The sequence below is a fragment of the Cervus canadensis genome, chromosome 2 (assembly GCF_019320065.1).
Source record: "Cervus canadensis isolate Bull #8, Minnesota chromosome 2, ASM1932006v1, whole genome shotgun sequence".
In the NCBI taxonomy this organism is placed as follows: domain Eukaryota; kingdom Metazoa; phylum Chordata; class Mammalia; order Artiodactyla; family Cervidae; genus Cervus; species Cervus canadensis.
Genome location: NC_057387.1, coordinates 21279153 through 21293121, shown reverse-complemented (window position 1 = coordinate 21293121; position 13969 = coordinate 21279153). Strand labels below are relative to the sequence as shown.

Sequence of the window (13969 nt, the reverse complement as noted above, 5' to 3'; positions counted from 1 at the left end):
CTGTCCTTCAGAATATAAAGATTTTTAATTTGAAGGTAAGAAAGTAACTTCATATACATGCTCAGGAAGACAGAGGGGATATTATAGAGTACATGATTTTCCTGGAAACACTCTCAACCTCGGTATTAGAAATTGTTTTGTTTTCTTGTTTGGAGGTTTTCTAATTTTTATATTAATAACAGACATCCTAATGAGTGTGAAGTGAAACCTGAGATTTTAATTTGCACTGCACTAATAACTATTCACATTGACATCTTTTCATATGCTTATTGGCCATTTGTGTCTCTTCTTGGAAGAAATGTTCTTTTAAGTCCTTTGCTCATTTCTAAATTGTTTCCTTTTTGTTGCTGAAAGAGTTTTTTATGTTTTCTGGATATCAATCCCATGTCAGATACATGATTTGCAAATATTTTCTCCTTTTCTGTGGGTTGTTTTTTACTCTGATGATAGAAGCCCTTTGACGTACAAAAAATTTTAATTTTGATCAAGTCCAACTTATCTGTTTCTCTTGTTGCCTGTGCCTTTGATGTTATATACAAGAAATCATTGCCAAATTCAGTGTCATGAAGCTTTCCCCCTATGTTTTGTTCTAAGAGTTATGATTTTAGCTGTTACATTTAGGTCTTTGATCAATTTTCCAGTAGTCACGTATGGATGTGAGAGTGGGACCATAAAGAAGGCTGAGCTCCAAAGAATTGATGCTTTTGAATTGTGGTGTTGGAGAAGACTCTTGAGAGGCCCTTGGACTGCAAGGAGATCAAACCAGTCAATCCTAAAGGAAATCAACCTTGACTATTCATTGGAAGGACTGATGCTGAAGCTGAAGCCACAATACTTTGGCCACCTGATGGGAAGAGCTGACTCATTAGAAAAGACCCTGGTGTAGGTGGAGGATAGGATGACAGAAGATGAGATGGTTGGATGATATCACTGACTCAATGGACAAGAGTTTGAGAAAGCTCTGGGAGATAGCGAAGGACAGGGAAGCCTGGCATGCTGCAGTCCATAGGGCTGCAAAGAGTCAGACATGACTGAACGACTGAACAACAACAACAAATGTGTATGGTGTTAAATAAGAGTTCAACTTTGTTCTAGTGCAGGTAGATATCCATTTCCCTCAGAACTTTTTGTTGAAAAGGCTGTCCTTTCATTCACTGAATGGTCTTGGGATCTCTTATTGAAAATCATTTGACCATATAAGTAAGAGTTTATTTCTCAATTCTATACTATTCCACTGTTCTATGTCTGTCATTATGCTAGTACCACATTGTTTTGATTACTGTCACTTTGCAGTAGGTTTTAAAATCAGGAAATGTGTTTTCCAACTTTGTTCTTAATTTTCAAAATTATTTTGGATATTCAGGAGTCCTTGAAGTTCCATTTAAGAATTTTAAGGTGGATTTTTCCATTTTTGCAAAAAAAAAGTTAGAATTTTGATATGGAATGCATTGGATCTGTAGATCATTTGGGGTAGTATGGGCATCTTAGCAATATTGTCTTCCAATTTATGAACATTGGCCATTTTTCTATTTATTTTTGTCTTCTTTAATTTCTTTCATCAGTGTTTTGTAGTTTCATTGTATAAGTCTTTCATCTCCTTCATTGATTCCCAAGTATGTTATTCTTTTTAAGGCAAATAGGATTGTTTTATTAGTTTCCTTTTCCAGCTGTTCATTGTTAGGATACAGAATCACAACTGATTTTTGTGTGTTGATTTTGTATCCTACTATTTTGCTGAATTCATTTATTATTTCTAACTTGTGTGTGTGGAATCTTTACAGTTTCTTAGATGAGATCATATCATATGTGAACAGAGATAATTTACTTCTTTTCCAAATTAGATGGCTTTTAGCTCCCTACCTTCTTATCCCAAGAATCTTCTGAGAGATTCTCCACACTCTCTGAAGACATAGGAAAGACCCTTCTTAGGAAGACTCTGCCTTATACCATCCATTCCCAGTGACATTCTTCTGTGGTGAGCTCTGATGAGTATGGGATTATTCTCGAAAACTCTCACTGTTTCACCTTCCCATTGGCAAGACATGTTTTTGCCTTGTACTATATGCCCCTCCTCTATGCTGTTAGAATATCCAAAGGTTAGGACAGTTGCCACATTCTGATAAAAGTACCTGTTTTGAGCATTTATGTCTTATAAATTTGAGGTTCTCAAGGAGAACTCTGTGACTCCAGTGCCTAGCATGGTGTCAGGAAAATTAATTACTCAATAAATATTCATGAAATAATGTGTATAAAATCCTTTGTAAACTGAAAGTACAGAAGAAAATAATTATTACTATTTCTTTACACACAGTGATCCTTTTTTCCTTAGCCCCTCCTGATCCTAGGAAGAAGAACCATTAAGGTAAAATTTGTTACACTTCTTCAAGCATCTTTCATTCCTGCTAATCCAAAAGTTATTCGGTAGGCATCTACTACGAGGACAGCCCGGAGGTTGAATTTTGGAGTGTGCAGCAGAGTCTTGTGGTTATATACTCCTCCCCTTGGAGGTGATGCTTTCTAGCAGTGTAAATAAGCCTTGGCTCCATCCTGTGGGCCTCCTTGGCCAGGTGCACAACTCACTATGGGATAAGTACTCTCTCAGACCTCACTGCTCAACACGGGCTGCCGCTTAAGGAGTTGGATAATATTGTAGGCAATTTTTGTTTTCCCCTCAAGCTTTCCCAACCTAGCCTGAAGACTGTCCTTATTCTCATCCTCTATGGCTGCCAAGAGACTGCCACCAGCTCATCCTACTATAACATATGCTTTTATAATTCTCTCTAGCCCTGCAAATACTTTCTTCCAACTAGTTACTCAGTCATATATCCTCAGGGCATAGGCTAAGTATAATGTTTATTCAGCAAACTGAGGACTATGCCCTGGCTTTGGCTGAAGTGACTAGTGGCTATTTAACACACACAAAGTTCATCACGGTTCAAAGAGAACACTAGAGCAGAAAGAAACTGTCAAGCACACAAGATAAGACCAAGGCCTGACTGACTCAGCTGGCAAAAATACAATGAGCCACTTTTACATTCAGTTTATTACTTACATAAACAGTGAAAAAAGAGTAGTCAAATGTACCAGCTCCCTGGGCCATTGTCCTGCACACAAAAAGTCACCACCAAAACAAAAGGGGACTATGACTGCCATGTGAGTTGTAGGATACCCACTGCTGAGGAGCCAGTTTTAGACTGGAACTAAATGGTTTTATCGTCTCAGCTATGCCCTGAGAAAAGAAGGCAGAAAGCATCATTTCTCATCAAAACTTGGTAGGCATTGATAACCTATCTCATGAGGGACTATGAAGGGAAACACAAAGGCAAGTGGGATATTCAAGGCAACTCCAGGATCTTCAAGCCAGTGGGATCTTCAAGCCTCCTGTCCTCTCGTGTTCCAGAGGATAAAAAGGCATTCTGCCAAAGCTCAGATCAGCTGCAATTTAAGCCTGTGTGGCCTATGTGAATACAAAGTCTCCAGGGCACCATGGCAGGGGTGTTCCTCTGCAGGAAACTTGGAAAACTGGAAAAATTAAGGATAACAACCTAATTTTATAGATGAAGAAACTGAGGCTTACAAAGATTAAGAAACATGCTAGAGCTCCCACAGCTTGTTGGTGGCATTGCTATCTTTATAAATCTGGGAGCCTTAAGACTTCCAAGCCAGTGCTCTTTGCACTCTAACCACACAGACTTATATTGGAATATCAGAGTGGAATAAACCATGATCTTCACGACAGAGGATGAGATGGTTGGATGGCATCACTGACTCAATGGACATGAGTTTGGGTAAACTCTGGGAGTTGGTGATGGACAGGGAGGCCTGGCATGCTGCAGTCCATGGGGTTGCAAAAAGTCAGACACAACTGAGCGACTGAACTGAACTGAACTTCTCACTTTTCAGATGAAAAAATCAGAAGATTCCTGTCCAGGAAAAACATATCCTCATGGATTTCATGGGTGTATTTTTCATGCTCAGTCACCTTTCAATCCCTAGCTGATGAAATTAGACAAAAGAACACGTAAATAGTAATTAACACTCATCACAATTGCAATATATTTAGTAATTATCATATAATGTTTGACTATTAGAAGATAATCTTTGTGAGAGTAAGATCTGCCTTGTTTTTGCCCCCTTACTATACAGGTCCTTGCCACATAGAATAGTCAACAAATACTTGTTAAATGGATGAATAAAAGACATTATAAACAGATAATTTTTACATTACATTATAAACAACCAATATTCCTTAGTTCCAAGTGTGTATGCTAAGTTGCTTCAGTTGTGTTCAACTTGTTGCAACGCTATGGACTGTAGCCCACCAGGCTCCTCTGTCCACAGGATTTTTCAGGCATAAGTACTGGAGTGGATTGCCATCTCCTCCTGCAGGGGATCTTACCGACCCAGGGATCAAACCCGGGTCTTTTATGTCTCCTGCATTGGCAGGCTGGTTCTTTATGACTAGCACAACCTGGGAAGCCCAAGTGATTCCTCACAAAATCCTTTACTGGGCCTAGATTTAAGAAATAAAACCATGGATTTGAAAAAGATTTTATTGGATTTGAATACCAGATCCACCACTTTAAGTAGGCAATCTTTTTGAGCCTCATTATCCCGTTTTACAAAATAGAGAATATAACATTACATATGGATCTTTTAGATGATTTTAGATATGTGTGTGTGTGTGTGTGTGTATGGATGTGTGTTACTGAGTCCAAGCTCACTCTGTTCACTGCATGACAGAGCAATAAATCCAAGAGACATGGTGTTCAGGCAAGAAATACAACTTCATTTGGAAAGCTGGCAGACTGAGAAGATGGCAGATTGTCTCAAAACAACCATCTTATTGGGGTCTGGATGCCAGGTTCTTTTATAGAGCACAGATTTGGGAGAGGTGAGAAAATAAAGTAAAAATGCTACTAATCTTTCAAATATCTTCTAGAATGGCAAGACTCAGGGAGGGGATGTGTTAATTTCTTCTATCTGGTAGCCACCCAAAGGTGGAAAGGGTCCTGATCAAAGGCACATTGGCATAATATTCAAGCAGCTGAGGCAGCATTCTGTGAGGCAGTCCAATATGGATAAACAGATCCTTTAAGTGAACAAAAGCAATGGGAAGCAAAAGTTAAAGTAAACGAAACACATCCAACATGGAGTCATAATTGGCTCTGAAGCTGAAAGCTCCGGAGAAGGCAATGGCACCCCACTCCAGTACTCTTGCCTGGAAAATCCCATGGATGGAGGAGCCTGGTAGGCTGCAGTCCGTGGTGTCGCTAAGAGTCGGACACGACTGAGCGACTTCACTTTCTTTTTTTTTTTCCCAATTATTTTTATTAGTTGGGCGACTTCACTTTCACTTTTCACTTTCATGCATTGGAGAAGGAAATGGCAACCCACTCCAGTATTCTTGCCTGGAGAATCCCAGGGATGGGGGAGCCTGGTGGGCTGCCGTCTATGGGGTCGCACAGAGTTGGACATGACTGAAGCGACTTAGCAGCAGCAGCTGAAAGCTCAGCTTCTCTGTACATCAGGACTGAATCAAATCTCGGAGACAGAGTTTTGGGCAAAGTAGATGCAAAAAGGCAAAATGGTTGTCTGAGGAGGACTTACAAACAGCTGAGAAAAGAGAAGCAAAAGGCAAAGGAGAAAAGGAAAGATATACCCATCTGTATGCAGAGTTCCAAAGAATAGCAAGGAGAGATAAGAAAGCCTTCTTAAGTCAATAATGCAAAGAAATAGAGGAAAACAATAGAGTAGGAAAGACTAGAGAAGAGAACTCTTCAAGAAAATTAGAGATATCAAAGGAATATTTCATGCAAAGATGGGCACAATAAAGGACAGAAATGGTATGGACCTAACAGAGGAGAAGATATTAAGAAGAGGTGGCAAGAATACACAGAAGTACTGTACAAAAAAGGTCTTAATGACCCAGATGACCATGCTGGTGTGGTCACTCTCCTACAGCCAGACATCCCAGAGTGTGAAGTCAAGTGGGCCTTAGGAAGCACTATTAAGAACAAAGTTAGTGGAGGTGATAGAATCCCAGCTGAGCTATTTCAAATCCTAAAAGATGATGCTGTGAAAGTGCTGCACTCAATTTGCAAATTTGGAAAACTCAGCAGTGGCTCCAGGACTAGAAATTTCAGTTTTCATTCCAATCCCAAAGAAGGGCGATACTAAAGAATGATCAAACTGCCGCACAATTGCACTCATTTCACATGCTAGCAAGGTGCTCAAAATCCTTCAAGCTAGGCTTCAACAGTACATGAATTGAGAACTTCCAAGTGTATAAGTGGATTTAGAAAAGGCAGAGGAACCAGAGGTCAAATTGCCAATATCCGTTGGATCATAGAAAAAGCAAGAGAATTCCAAAAAAAATCTACTTCTGCTTCATTGACTACACTAAAGCCTTTGACAGTGTGGATCACAACAGACTGTGGAAAATTCTTAAAGAGATGGGAATACCAGACTACCTTACCTGCCTCCTGAGAAATCTGTATGCAGGTAAAGAAGCAATAGTTAGAACTGACATGGAACAGACTGGTTCCAAATTGGGAAAGGAGTATGTCAAGGCTGTATATTGTTATTCCACTTATTTAACTTATATGCAGAAATATAAACATCATTCGAAATGCCAGGCTGGATGAAGCACAAGCTGGAATCAAGATTGCTGGGAGAAATATCAATAACCTCAGATACACAGATGACATCATCCTTAAGGCAGCAAGTGAAGAAGAATTAAAGAGCCTCTTGACGAAAGTGAAAGAGGAGAGTGAAAAAGCTGGCTTAAAACTCAACATTCAGAAAACTAAGATCATGGCATCAGGTCCCATCACTTCATGGGAAATAGATGGGGAAGCAATGGAGACAGTGAGAGACTTTATTTTTGGGGGCTCCAAAATCACTGCAGATGATGACTGCAGCCATGATATTTAAAAATGCTTACTCCTTGGAAGAAAAGCTATGACAAACCTAGACAGCATATTACAAAGCAGAGCTATTACTTTGCCAACAAAGGTCCGTCTAGTCAAAGCTATGGTTTTTCCAGTAGTCATGTATGGATGTGAGAGTTGGACTATAAAGAAAGCTGAGCACTGAAGAATTGATGCTTTTTTTTTTTTTTCAGATAAATAAACCAGTCATTTATTCCCCTCTTTTTCTTGTTTAGAAATTCTCATGATCCCTCAGACAGTTCCCTCTGGAACGAGCTTTCCTCTTCTCCACCAGCCAGCCCCAGTGGGTTCACCTTTACAGGCTCTGGGACTAGGACAGGAAGTAGAATTGATGCTTTTAAACCGTGGTGTTGGAGAAGACTCAAGAGGCCCTTGGACTGTAAGGAGATCAAACCAGTCAATCCTAAAGGAAATCAGTCCTGAATATTCATTGGAAGGACTGATGCTGAAGCTGAAACTCCAATACTTTGGACACATGATGCAAAGAGCTGACTCATTGGAAAAGACCCTGATGCTGGGAAAGATTGAGGGCAGAAGAAGGGGGTGACAGAGGATGAGATGGTTGGTTGGCATTACTGACTCAATGGACATGAGCTGCAGCAATCTCCAGAAGATGGTGAAGGACAGGAAAGCTTGTTGTGCTTCACCTCATGGGGTCCCAAAGAGCCGGACATAACTTAGCAACTGAACAACCACAATGATGACCAGTCTTAAATGTATCAAGTAAAGTTCACAATGTCCTTAGGATATACCCTACTATGAGTTTATAGACAAGCATGCTTTCAAATTTTACTTGGATTAATTATATTCTATGTGGCTATATTATCATTTAATGTATAATTAAATTCATTTATTCTTCTTTTATTTTTTAGTTTTAAGATCAGCTTTTTTATCCTCTTTCAGACTATGTAAAACAGTGACATGGTTAAAAAATGAAAATTGTATCAAGATTACACTTAGAAAAAAGCCTCACCCATCTCCATATCTCAGACTCCATTTCCATGTAACCCTAGACAAAAACATTTCCTAGATAAAAACTTGTGCTGCTGAAGTGAGCACAAAGAATACTGGAGTGGGTTACCATGCCCTCCTCCAGAGGATCTTCCTAACCCAGGAATCAAACCGAGGCCTTCCACATTGCAGGCAGATTCTTTACCATCTCAGCCACCAAGAAAGTCCAAGAATACTGGAGTGGGTAGCCTATCCCTTCTCCAGGGGAACTTCCTGACCCAGAAATTGAATTGGAGTCTTCTGCATTGCAAGTGGATTCTTTATCAATCAAGCTACCTGGGAAGCCACCTGTTTCCCCTTTTCCTTACACAAAAAATAGCATCCTGTTTTGATAGGTTGGGACCTGGGACCCTTTACTGGAGTGCTTTCACCTGGACACACATCTCCTAGAGCAACAGAATACAAAGAAACTATAACGTGCTAAACATAACTGCACACCTTCACAGTTGGAGCAATTATGAACAATAAGATACAAAAAGGCCACAAACCAACGGCCATTTCTGAGGTGCCTGGAACAAAAGCAGGGTAATGCACCTGTCCCCTGCACACAACACCACCAAAGGGGTGGAAAAACCACCTCTAAGCTAGATCCCCAGACCAACTCATGGACCACTCACATTGTTAATCCTTTTAACAACCCAAGCAGCTTCCCTCTGGGAGCAAGCCAGGGAACCTGTTTCTCATTTTCACTCCCTTGTACTGTAGCACCAGCACCCGTAAAGCTTTGCCTGAAATTCTCATCCGAACTCTTATCAATTTCTATTGACTGATGAGTCCAAGGACTGGGATCGGTAACACTGTGTACCTGCTCTTTTGTACCTTGCCTTTTTTCCCTCATAAAAACACATTCTGGAAATAACTCTGTACTGATTCATAGAGATATTCCTCACATTTATGGCTTCAAAGTACTCCAGGTGTGTATGCATTAATTGGTCATTCCTAAATATGGGAAGTGGGGGCCAATTATCATAAAATTATCAACCTTTATGATCACACTCATTTCACAAGCACAGATAGTGTGAGTAGGGGGAAGGTAGTTTTGAGAGCTATTTAAAGGATAGTATGAGGATGAGGATAGATTTCCAGAAGAACCCACCTGTAGGAGATTGCTGCTCAGCCCACTAACCAAGCCTTCCTCTGCCCCAGTTGGTCCTAGTGAAGCTCCAGCTTCATCCCCAGGGATCCTCTCAGAACTCTGGCACCTTCTCCGAGTTCTCTCCCCAAGGAGGCTCTCCTTTCCTCCCCAATTAAATTGCCTCTGCACTGGCATCTGAAGCATATTTCTTTCATTTTTAAATTTTCCTTTCTTTTTTAGACAATAGCAACACGTGTATATATTCTCTTTGTAAGTTACATGATAATAGAATGTATAAGGAAAAAAGTTCTTCTCCACACTAACTTTCCTAAGAGTATCCACTGTTAACAGGACATAAACCACAGCTCTGGCTTGTTTATACTTCCCTATTGAATCTGACTAATATACTTCGGTTTAAGGGGCTCCAATAGTTTGCGAATACCTGATGCGAAGAACTGACTCATTGGAAAAGACCTTGATGCTGGGAAAGATTGAAGGCGGGAGGAGAAGGGGACCACAGAGGATGAGATGGTTGCATGGCATCACCGACTCCATGGACATGAGTTTGAGCAAGCTCTGGGAGTCGGCGATGGACAGGGAAGCCTGGCGGGCTGCAGTCCATGGGGTCGCAAAGAGTGGGACAGGACTGAGCAACTGAACCGAAGGGGCAAAACCTTTTTTCTCTTCTCTCCCTTCCCACACAAAGTGTAAGATCCCAGCCTCTACTCAAGACTTATGAGTGTCTAGATGCTCAGATGTTGGGTTGTGCAAAGATGGTGGCAGGAGATCTTCGACAGAGTCTCTGAGCCATTGGAAATTTTAAAATGAGAAGGTTGGCTGCGGAAGGTTGGAAGTTCTATGATCTGTTCATCCTTCTTCTGCCTGAATTCTAAAACTAGAAAGTTGCTTTTTCAACCCCCGCTTGTAGTCAAAAGGGAGGAGCATACTTTTTTCCCTCCATGTATCTATCTATTTTAGTTGGTAGTTTGTTGGCCTTTCAATGTCAAGGTCCTGAGAATCACCCAGTTCTTCGCATTTTCCGGCATCTACATTACTCCATCAGTGTGCGCTGTACCAGACATAGCCACGAGGGGGAGAAACGAGGAGCCCCTGATTTTTCTCAATCTAAGCCCTAAATGAATGACAAGAGTGCTGGCGGTTCACTTTCGTGGAATTTGACAAATCAGTCAGCAGCTGCGCCGAACACAAGATTCTTAATTTTGAAGCCACTCTAGTTCCAGGATGGTCCCAGGCGGGCTAAAGACCAGCGCTGCCCAGGCCTCGAGCACTGGCTAAGGACGCTCAGCCACGCTGTCCAGCACAGACCCCCAAAGGATCCTGATCCGAGAAGCAATCAGGCTTCTCCCATGAGGAAGATGTTCCTCACCTTCCTGTCAGACTAGCCGCTCTTCCCCATGTTCCATGTTTTGACAGCCTGTGCTTTGTACCGGGGCGGGAGCAAGAAAACTGAGGACGAGTGGTAGGCGACGAAGCAGATGAAGGAAGCGGGAGGAAGGAGGGGGAAGACAGCAAGGAACGCGGAGAGGAGAAAGGGGGGCAGTAGAAAACAGGATGGGAGGTGGAGGAGGAGGATGGGGCTATCCTACGGAGTCCCAAGAACTGTTCTGGGGGAGTCCAGAGCTCCCAGGGCAGCGAGAAGAGGACAACTTCAAAGGGGAAAGGAACTTTTTTTTTTCCCCCCTCACTGGAATTTTACCTCGGGGCAGAAAACTCTAGAAATGCCGGCAGAGCTGGTGCATTTGGGGGAGGCCTAAAAGCCCTTCCCTGTCACTCACCCAGAATGGATTTCGTCTCATTCAACGACGTCGAAACCTGAAGAGACGGCCGCGGGCGCCCCCGGGCGTCGCGGAGGAAGCGGCTTGGGACGGGATGAAGAGAGCCCCGGGAGAGAGGCGGGTCCTGGACCCGCGTGGCTGCGTGCTGCCAGGCTCAGATTTGGGAGAGCGAGGCGGCCATGGGGTAATGGTGAGCACTCTGGACTCTGAATCGAGTGGTCCGAGTTCGAGTTTCAGTGGGGCTTTTACCTTTAGGCCGCGCCCAGTGTCTTTTACTCCTGCAGCCCGAAGCTTTGAGGGCCGGGTAGGGCCGAGTCCCGGACCTGTTAGGTTCCCACTTCAACTTGCTCCAATAAGACACCATTGACAAAGAAGGTCATGACCTTTTCCTTCTATTCATAGAAGAATTTACTTTGAGACTTTCGAAGGACCCTCTCACCGAGTTAAATTGTCTTCTACCACCAGGAACATTGATCTACTCAAGAATGTCTTCTGCTCAGAAAGTCTGAAAGTTACTCCATTTTTTTTTTTTTTTGCTACATTTCCTTTTGCTTTTTGTGGGGATACTGTAGATTAGGTAAATCCTTTGTAATGTATGTGGTTGCTAATTTAGTCATCCTGTTGGCGTCCTTAAAGTTGATTGGCAGGTACCCTCTCCTCCCCACTTCCCCTTCTCTTCTCTTGCAGGACCTGAGGAGGTTCAGGACACCTGAGACCACAAGTAAGGGACTACAGGCTGGAGATTCCAAGGCCGGTGATGTGCACATCCAGGGATTTGAGGTCTATTCAGTAGATGTGTAAAGGAAAATTTCATGGAGGTGATCAGCAGGTTTCTCCTCAGCAATCTACACATTTTTACCTAACTCTTCATTCAGGTGCTTCCTCCTCTACTTGAGGAACATTTAATCTTTATTTAATATTTCTTTTTTACATGAAATGTCAAGTTCTAAATAGGCCCTATTCTCCTATCTATATCTATCAACCATTTCCAGCTGCCAGTACAGTAGGCATCCTGCATCTCCATCACATCCCTACCTCATCAGTTCAGTTCAGTCGCCCAGTCCTGTCTGATCCTTTGTGACCCTATGGACTGCAGCACAACAGGCTTTCCTGTCGATCACCAACTCCTGGAGCTTGCTCAAACTCATGTCCATTGAGTCAGTGATGTCATACAAACATCTCATCCTCTCTTGTCCCCTTCTTCTCCTGCCTTCAGTCTTTCTCAACATCAGGGTCTTTTCCAAGGAGTCAGTTCTTCCCATTCAGTTCAGTTCAGTCGCTCAGTCATGTCCGACTCTTTGCAACACCATGAACCGCAGCACGCCAGGCCTTCCTGTCCATCACCAACTCCTGTAGTCTACCCAAATCCATGTCCATTGAGTCGGTGATGCCATCCAACCATCTCATCCTCTGTCGTCCCCTTCTCCTCCTGCTCTCAATCTGTCCCAGTATCAGGGTCTTTTCCAATGAGTCAGCTCTTCCCATCAAGTGACCAAAGTATTCTCGGCCTTTTAGCTAAGATCAAGGGTAGTATCTTCCCATTAGGTGGCCAAAGTATTGGAGTTTCAGCTTCAGCATCAGTCCTTCCAATGAATATTCTGGACTGATTTCCTTTAGGATGGACTGGTTTGATCTCTGTGCAGTCCAAGGGACTCTCAAGAGTCTTCTCCAAACACCACAGTTCAAAAGCATCAATTCTTTGGCACTCAGCTTTGACATACTCCTTTCCCAATTTGGAACCAGTCTGTTGTTCCATGTCCAGTTCTAACTGTTGCTTCTTGACCTGCATATAGATTTCTCAGGAGGCAGGTAAGGTGGTCTGGTATTCCCATCTCTTTAAGAATTTTCCACAGTCTGTTGTGATCCACACAGTCAAAGGCTTTGGCGTAGTCAATAAAGCAGAAATAGATGTTTCTCTGGAACTCTCTTGCTATTTTGATGATCCAGTGGATGTTGGCAATTGGATCTCTGGTTCCTCTGCCTTTTCTAAGTCCAGCTTGAACATCCATACATGATTACTGGAAAAACCATAGCATTGACTAGATGGACCTTTGTTGGCAAAGTAATGTCTCTGCTTTGTAATATGCTGTCTTGGTTGGATATAGCTTTTCTTCCAAGGAGTAAGCATTTTTAAATTTCATGGCTACCATCTGCAGTGATTTTGCAGCCCAAGAAAATAAAGTCTGCCACTGTTTCCATTGTTTCACCATCTATTTGCCATGAAGTGATAGGACCGGATACCATGATCTTAGTTTTTTGCCTGTTGCATGACGATCCAATGGATATTGGCAATTTGATCTCTGGTTCCTCTGCCTTTTCTAAATCCAGCTTGAACATCTGGAAGTTCTCAATTCACATACTGTTGAAGCCTTGCTTGGAGAATTTTGAGCATTACTTTGCTAGTGTGTGAGATGAGTGCAATTATGTGGTAGTTTGAATATTCTTTGGTATTGCCTTTTTTGGGATTGGAATGAAAACTGACCTTTTCCAGTCCTGTGGCCATTACTGAGTTTTCCAAATTTGCTGGCATACTGAGTGCAGCACTTTCACAGCATCATCTTTTAGGATTTGAAATAGCTCAACTGGAATTCCATCGCCTCCACTAGCTTTGTAGTGATGCTTCCTAAGGCCCACTTGACTTTGTGCTCCAGGATGCCTGGCTCTAGGTGAGTGATCACACCATTGTGGTTATCTGGGTCATGAAGATCTTTTTTGTACAGTTCTTCTGTGTATTCTTGCCACCTCTTCTTAGTATCTTCTGCTTCTGTTAGGTTCATACCATTTCTCTCCTTTATTGTGCCCATCTTTGCATGAAGTACATAAATTGTGAAATTCCAGATGTTCAAGCTGGTTTTAGAAAAGGCAGAGGAAACAGAGATCAAATTGCCAACATCCGTTAGATCGTCAAAAAAGCAAGAGAGTTCCAGAAAAACATCTATTTCTGCTTTATTAACTATGTCAAAGCCTTTGACTGTGTGGATCACTACAAACTGTGGAAAATTCTTAAGAGATGGGAATGCCAGACCACCTGACCTGCCTTTTGAGAAATCTGTATGCAGGTCAGGAAGCAACAGGTAGAACTGGATATGGAACAACAGACTGGTTCCAAATAGAGAACGGAATACGTCAAGGCT

General features: G+C 42.3%; 1 non-coding gene across 1 annotated transcript; it reads right to left on the bottom strand.

Moving 5' to 3' along the window:
- Window positions 1-7179: 7179 nt before the first annotated feature.
- Window positions 7180-7303, bottom strand: LOC122437495. Its single transcript, XR_006268310.1, has one exon. It is a non-coding gene; the product is annotated as a small nucleolar RNA SNORD22 (small nucleolar RNA).
- Between the last annotated feature and the right edge of the window lie 6666 nt (window positions 7304-13969).